The 7587-nt window shown below is 28.9% G+C and overlaps 1 protein-coding gene across 1 annotated transcript in view; it reads right to left on the minus strand.

The window, feature by feature from the left end:
• Positions 1-6904, minus strand: part of LOC117169935 (neuropeptide Y receptor type 6) — a 102561-nt gene extending 95657 nt beyond the window's left edge. Inside the window, exon 1 of the mRNA XM_033356445.1 lies at positions 6722-6904. The gene's annotated coding sequence lies outside the window, so the exon portion shown is untranslated. The remainder of the gene's footprint in view (positions 1-6721) is intronic.
• Positions 6905-7587: the final 683 nt, after the last annotated feature.

Here is a 7587-nt window from a genome sequence, read left to right on the forward strand (position 1 = left end):
ACACTTCTATAGATGACCCTATATAGGACCCTATATAGGTTCCTGTATTAGACACTATGCAGATGCGCAGTAGTTTTTATTTAATCGTAAAAAACAACATTAAAAATAAAAAATGATAAAAGCAAGGAAATAAGAATTAGTATGATTCAATTTTTATGCATATTATGAATTGTAATGATATACATTTATTGAAATGATACATGTTTCAGAGCAGCTTAGAATACAATTTAAAGCAAAATAAGAAACAAATACAAAAATAATCATGATAAATACAATTTGCTTTTTATTTTGCAATTTTTAATAAGTAATCCCAGGCAGAATTAAATAAAAAATGTATTATAATTGATATAAAAGTGTTGTGTATAATGTAGAAAAGTTTACATGTTGGACAAAATCGAGTGCGAAGCACGAGATACGTGGTGAGAATGTGTTCGTTAAAGCCGAAAGCGCTTTAACAAAAGAGAGTTCAAAAACACAAAATTACAGTTGTCAGTCCGTTGACCTTTGATTTTCAAAGGTGTGTCCACGAATGTGTGAGAAATATAAAGACTGTGCGCGAAGCGCAAGAACCAGCAGTTGCGTGCCCTAGTCGCCCTAAAACTTGCGAGCGAAGAAAGCCGCGTTCGATGATAATGTGCCCGCGCAGCAGTCACATTTTTTACTGTTAAAATTAGTAAACTTCTGAAAATTTCTATTTCTGAAACTTCTGAACATTTTTATTTCTGGAAACCATAAATTACGTACAGTAAGAGGGAGGGGAATATTTCTTGATGGTTCGTTACCGGGAGGGAGGGGTCTGAGAGATGCCTATAATTTTTTACGTGATTTAATTGCGAACCATAATTATTACTATGTACTTCCTTGCATAGCCGCCTCTGTATAACGTTTTTGATCTGTATAATCTCTACATGCCAGTATACTTAGAATAAAAAGTTATATATATATATATATATTTATATACAGAATAATAAGAATCAAACTTTTTGTTCACATGGAAATTGGCGTAAAGTGAACAAAAATCTTTTACTACGAAATTATGATAGTTGAGAAAAGTTCTTTTAGGCAAGAAGAAAACCACTACAAATATTTTTAAATTGAAGAATATCTGCTTCTTTCCACTAGCATATGTGACGTGCCACGAGAAAATGGGACTATCGCGGAAAACCAGAATTTTACAGGGAGAGCGATAGAAGTGGAACCCTTTTCTCAGTGAAAGGCGACACCTAAAAATCTGCCAATCTACTTACAACTACACTCTCACTAGTCGTGCCCCAGTAAGGAAATAACCAAAAAGCATAAATATATAAGTATATTTAATCTAATAAGCTATTTTATAGGTATAAATAATGTTTAAAATTTTTTTCTGATTTTCTTGCTAGATAGAGCAACTCCGAAACTATCGATAGAGACCAAAAACAGATTTGCGATATTTACCGTGTTAGTCCCCTTTTCTCGTGGCACGTCACATATGAAGATGTCTCAATTTGATATTTTTGACTTCTCTTATTAAAATTAAAAAAGTATGTTTGCTAGTTCGGAGTAAAAATGATCAAATTAGTCAAATCATTTGAGCTGAGCCACAAAAATTGGTGGGTTGACAGTCGAAACAAATTTTTTTTTAAATGTTTGAAATCGGTTAATGTCTTCTGTTTCCTTTTTTGATTTAAAAATTCGAAATTTTGAAAATTGCAAAAAAATTCCCTATTGCTTCGAAAATTATGGCGAATTTTTTCTACTTGCAGCTTTTGCTATTGGATAATAATAACAAATTATAAATAAACAAAAATTTTTGCTTAATTTAGAATTTTTTTAAAACGGCCAAAAAACACGTTTTCTTGGATTGAGTCCTATGCACACATTTTGAAAAAAGTTGAATATGTCAAAGCTGAAATTTCTTTAGCTTGAGCCAAAGAAAAAAGCTGTTATTTTGTTTTTTCCAAACAAAAAATCAATTTTACTTTTTTTCGGCGATTTTGACGTCTTGCTAAAACTAGGCATTTAGACGCAAAAAATTATGGTGTTATTACGACAGAACTATATTTTTGTAGGAATTCGTTGATGAAACGCCATTAAATTTTTTTTTGAAAAAACAAAATAACAGCTTTTTTCTTTGGTTCAAGCTGAAGAAATTTCATGTTCGATATATTCAACTTTGTTCAAAATGTTTACATAGGACTCAATAAAAAAGAAACATGTTTTTTGACTATTTAAAAAAATTCTAAATTGAGCAAAAAAATTTTTCAGTAGCAAAAAATGTACATAAAAAAAATTCGCCATAATTTTCCAACCAGCAGGGCAATTTTTTGGAATTTTCAAAATTTTTAATTTTCAATTCAAAAAAAGGAACAGAAGATATTAACCGATTTCAAAGATTTTTTCTTACTTTTATCAGATGTCAACCCACAATTTTTTTTCTTAGTTCAAACGATTCGACCAATTTGATCATTTTCACTCCACCCTAATGTTTACCAACCTAAAGATATAAGATATAAGAACTTTAATTTTTTTTGTATACATTTTTTTTGAATCCCATACTTGGGATTTTTATATGGAATATTATCCGATATAAAGAATGCCCTTGGTAATACCAAGGACAATACAAAAATAACCAAAAATTGCATGTTTATTCTATACGCACTACTTCGATTATTGTTCGGCATAGCAGGATTCATTCTTATTGTTAAAATATTTCGTTCGAATGATAAAGTTTTTGAAACACTAGTTTTAATACATGAAAAAGGAGTTCAAAACAAATTGTTCGGTTTAATGTTAATAAAATCGTAACATAAAAATAGTTTACAGATTATTAATTTAACATTCTTTATGAATTACATAAATTAAAATATAATAGCTGTGAATTCGCTCTAGGGTGTTTCCAATTTGTTTGTGTTTACAATTGTATGTTTTGTGTGTGTGGGGGGGGGGGGTGACTTCCTACCCTGATATTTCAATCAGAAAATCCCTTTCGTTTTTGTTTATTAAGGAATCCAATTATCCTGCTTAAAATTAATTCAAAAATAAAAAATTTCAAAAATTAAGGCTCAACCAACCTGGGCGAAATAAATTAGGATACCCCATTAATTAGCGTCTTTAATTTTGGATTTGAAAGAGGAAAATAATACTTATTTTTCTCATTCTGCTTTCGGGCACACTTGTGTCAGTCATCGCTGCTATATCCGATGGATGAGAGATCGAAAGAAATATAATACGTGATTGTTTTCTTTAATGCTGAGCTTGCAAAAGTTTTAATCAGGTTACTAGACAGAGCGAAACGTGAGGAATTAAAAAGGTTATGCCACATTTCCTAAATTCCAAAACAAACTTAATTTTATTAAACTACCACTTGAGGTGTAAAGTTTCCGGATTCAAAATGAAAAAAAAAAATTTGTTGGCACAACTTTGTCTATTTTTCAACATACTCTCATTCAAGAGCAATATACTTCTTCCAGCATTCCTTAAACATCTCAACATTCTTCGTATAGGACAATGTATCGAGCACCTCAAGGTAGACATCTGTCTCCCATTTGATATCACTATTTGAATAAAATCTTCACTGTTAGAAAAGTCTCTATTAAATTTAATATAAATGTACATGAAGTCATTTGCAAATTGAGTTTCTTAAAAAATTAATTAATGTTTATAGAAATTTTCTCTTAGATTAGTGGCTTAAAGTCGCGTATTTTTTAAAAATTGTCAACTTGTTTTCAAACTTTTTAGTTAGAACGAGAAAATAATTCATTAAGTTTAACAAAAATAATTGTTTAAAAATGTATTATTGTTTATAACTATCTTATCTCAGAGTAATGCTGTAGAAAGTTGCGGTTTTTCCCGAAATTTTCTACTTTTCTTTTCCTTTGAGTTATAAACAAATAATATACATACTTCAAAGAGAATCATTTAGTTTATCAATCTCTCCGTTTTTGGATATGTTTATCTGAACGAAAAACTTAAAAAAATATTCATTGACCTCTTATTTCATACTACACTTTATAGAAATTAATCATTTGATTGAAATCTTTCTAATTTCTTTATACATATACCTTATCACGGATGGTAACTTTTTTTCTCCGTCGAATGGGTTAGCGTTTGGTGGGGTGCGGCGAGTAGTAAATTTAAGCTACTCCAAATTTTTATGTTATATCCTGTAAAAAACTTCGTATTGTAATGTAAAATAAAATATTTGCATGTTATTTACGTAGCCACTCCTTATCATTATTATTATTAATAGTATTATAATACCATTTAGCCAAATTCTTATCAGTGTAAGCGTGGCTCGATCGGTTATCCCGAAACTTCCAAAAGGGATTGCCTCTTATTGTTCCACCCTGTGTTTTTATCTCTATTGTAAGATAGCTTTGTTTTTCAATCAATAGTTTTAAGAAGTTATCGAAAAGTAAAAATTCCTTATTCAGAATAAAATGGAACATAATCTAAGAAATTATTCCTGTTGGTGTTTATCTATCATTTGTTTTTAACTTAAAAGCCAAAAAAGAGTTAAAAATGTCAGAAAATTTGCATTCTTCTACTGCTACTATATATGAATAAAGTCATAAAAAGTTACCTTCTTTAATCAATTATTTTTGTTATCTTTTATTGTTCATCAAATTTCTAGCATTACTTTAAGAGAATATTGTTATAAATAAGAATAAATTGCTTTAACCCTTTTTCTCTTGAATTTTAATTAATAATTTCCTCTCTAACTGAAAAGTTGAAAAATTTAGAAAAAACCACGACTTCTTGCTCCTATTCTAAGAGAAAATTTCTATAAACGATAATAAATTGTTTTTGAGAAGCTTTGTAGCATCTGATAATCGTTTTAAGGAAAATCTATGCTAAGAGTTATGGTACATATACACATACACTGCACACATACATTTTTTTAACAAAAACTACGCATTTTTATATTTTTTATTCGAACAAATTTGGGGGATGAAAGCATGGAAATTATAGAATCAAAAATTAAATTAAATTGGAAAAATAAAATAGTTCAGAGCCAAAAGAATAGCTGTTTGTAAATATTTTAACTATACATAAATTCCTAATTCATTTTTTATTTTTAATGACGCTCCATTTATATTTCAAATTTTTCTTATATTAAGGCGAAAAAATTAATTTGTCAACAAAGTTTTGTAAACTGCTTGTATGTAAATGTATAAAAATTTATCGTTTGTTTTTTATGTAAAATACGATTTTGAATACAAAATTCTTCATAGAAAATTGATCTGTTAAGTTGAAAATTAATTTTTTTTACTAGAAATTTAATTATTCTATTTTAAGTTGAGATTTTATCTATTTCAGGTGAAAATTCAACTATTTTGTTGAAAATTTGTCTTTTTGGTAAAAAAGTAATCTCATTAGTTGAAACTTCATCTTTTTGGTTAAAAATTCAGTTCTTTGGTTGCAAATGTAACTATTTTGTTGAAAACTTATTTTTTTATTTTATTTTTTTGACTAAAAATTAAACTAATTTATTTTCGTATGAAAATGTACATTGTTTATAGAAATTTTACCGTCTTAGTTAAAAACTTCTCTTTTTAGTTGGAAATTAATTTTCTATGGTTACAAATTAATTTTCTTACTGAAAACACTATTCTATTTTTGGTTTAAAAATTATTTTTCTATTATTTCAAATATTCTATTTTTAGTTGGAAGTTGATCTATATTGTGTTGAAAATTTGTTTTCTTTTCTGAAAGGAAATATGTGTTAAATTTCATGGCGTTAGAAAAATATATGTTCAAAAGAAAAATTAATTTGGATAAACACATCAGCTGAGATCCGAAAAAAGCTATTGGTAAATAACTTAACTATACAGAAAATCTTCATCCAGTTCTTATTTTTAATAGCGATCCATTTATATTTCAATTTTTTCTAATATTAAAGGGAAAAAATATTTTTCATGAAATTTCGTGAAGTAATTAGGTCAAAATTTATACAAATTCCTAGTCTTATTTTTGTATACATTGGTCCAGAAATTATCAACAACAAGAAATTCACCAACCAGTTACATTATTTTTCTAAAAAATAGCTTTTAAAATTTTAATTTTTTTTAACCAGTACTTGAACACAAAATAACATGAAAGTGTGTTGGTCACTTCTCATCAAATTCCAAAGAAAAGATTCTTATAGAAATTGATGGAACATTCGGCCGTACACTGAAGGTATATGGTTTCACCCTCCCACATATTTATTTCTACAGTGAGTGTATCAAGGCACCTGTAAAGTGTTTTCTTCTACAGATTTTTTTTCTTAGCATTGCTTGTGTATGAGAGAAAAACAACCCTGCGTGGGAAAGAAAATCCATGACAAGTCTGATATAATAAAGAGGGAAAAATTCAAATATACATCTTCCACTGTTTCTGTTATTCTTACATTTATATCAATCTTCGTTTGAATCAAAGACTTTCTTCGATATAAGGCGACACAAATATTTGATTGATTCAAACAATTTTTTTTGTTTAGAAAAATTGCATTTGAATCCAAATAATACTGCTTTTTATACAGGATCAACAAAATATTTGGTTCATTTCATAAATGTTTTTCTGAGCGTATATGAAAGAATTAGAAGTCTTTTTACAAGATATTGTTATTTTAATTTGATCGTTTTTAAGAAAGTTTCCCTGAGGCCGGTTTGTTATTGCGTCTAGAACAATCGATTGAGAAAATAATAGGAGACTAATAAATTTGTAATTAAAAATTAAGAATCTTATGATCGAAACTCACTCGATGACAGCCAACAGCTACAGGTTCTTGATCACATTTCTCGTCTTAAAAGTTTATAACATTTACATTTTACCGACTGCTATACAAATTATTAACCAATGAACATAATTTCAAATTTTTGACATTTGCACATTTCTAACAACGAATCTAAATCTAATGAATATAAATTTTTTTGATTCATTTAGTACACAGGGTAATTTTTTTTTAATAACGGGACGCGATTAATCTCGAGGCCAAGAGAGAATCAGTGGAACAGTGTTATGTTTCGTCGGCCTTCCAGACGCGACTGGCGCTTTGGTTGAGATCTCCCTTGAATCAAAAATTCGTCAGTGTTGCGCATGCTTCACAGTTAATATTCGTAGGATAGGGACTCTTTCTAATTAAAGTGAAAAAGATTAAGAACCTTAAATCACGTCGACACATAAGGGTTCAAGTAACAATATTTATCTACTTTTACTGTTAATTAGTGAATTGATGAGGGAATTAGTTCAGAATATAAAATGAGACTGGATATTTCCTGTTCACTTCATCTTGCAATTAGAATAACGTATTGTGAAACATGTTTTTTGCCTATTATTTTAGAATATTCTAGAACAGTGGCGTAGCCAAGGAAGGGGTTTTGGGTGTTAGGATCCCCCCCCCCCCCTTTGACGATGGATGAGGCATATTTACTTCCTTTTTGTATACCGTCTCAGTCCTCCGTTTATCCGATATACCTTCTTAAAATACTTCCCCGCCCACTTTAGAGGTAATGAGGTGTCTCCCTAATAGAAATTTTCCAGAACCCTAATAAAACTATTCATTTCTCAAATACAAAATGTAAACCATAATAATGTTAACTTTAGGATTAAAAATATTTCTATAGA

This window comes from Belonocnema kinseyi, chromosome 3 (assembly GCF_010883055.1).
Source record: "Belonocnema kinseyi isolate 2016_QV_RU_SX_M_011 chromosome 3, B_treatae_v1, whole genome shotgun sequence".
Taxonomy (NCBI): domain Eukaryota; kingdom Metazoa; phylum Arthropoda; class Insecta; order Hymenoptera; family Cynipidae; genus Belonocnema; species Belonocnema kinseyi.